Source organism: Orcinus orca, chromosome 10 (genome assembly GCF_937001465.1).
Source record: "Orcinus orca chromosome 10, mOrcOrc1.1, whole genome shotgun sequence".
Lineage (NCBI taxonomy): Eukaryota > Metazoa > Chordata > Mammalia > Artiodactyla > Delphinidae > Orcinus > Orcinus orca.
Genome location: NC_064568.1, coordinates 84,201,842 through 84,202,497, shown reverse-complemented (window position 1 = coordinate 84,202,497; position 656 = coordinate 84,201,842).

The following is a 656-nucleotide window of genomic DNA, read 5'->3' as shown; positions in this document are numbered from 1 at the left end:
GAGAAACTCCAAAGTGAGCAACATTGTTTCTGTAGGGGCAGTGTTCTGAGAGTCTTGCTTTCCTGTGGTAATAGCCATGAGGAATCTGTTCCCAATACACCACGGTCTCTGCACAGTGGGACAAGGACAACTTTACAGTTCTGGCTGGTTTTTCAAAATTCCAGCACCCCACTTCATATGTTGATTCTCCTTTTTGTGTCTGCTATTCCCTTTATTATTCCCAACCCTGTGTTGCTGACTGACTAAAGCAGCAACTCACTGAGGAACCTCCCTCAGAGCAGTGAGCTCACCTACTTTGATCGCCCCCTCTTCCAACTCTTCCACAGTAGAACCTCTTCCATCATTTAATCCTCTTCTGCGCTTAGGGTCATGCATTCTCGCAAATTTCCACTGCCTTCTGGCCCAAGCTTTTTGCCTTAACAGCTCCCACTTTTCGACCATCACTGTTTTCTGTGTTTCTTCCTGGTTTCAGTATATTCACGAGATCCTAAAGGCTAGCTATCGTGTTCCTTCCTGAGAAGGAGAGGGTTCTGGGAACAGAGGAGATGAAAGCACCCAGGAGAAGGGCAGAGGGGAGACAAACAGGTAGCGATGCTGACCGCCAACGGCCTACTTCCCGGGAACGCTCTTTATGGAAGAGAGCAATCATTTTTCTT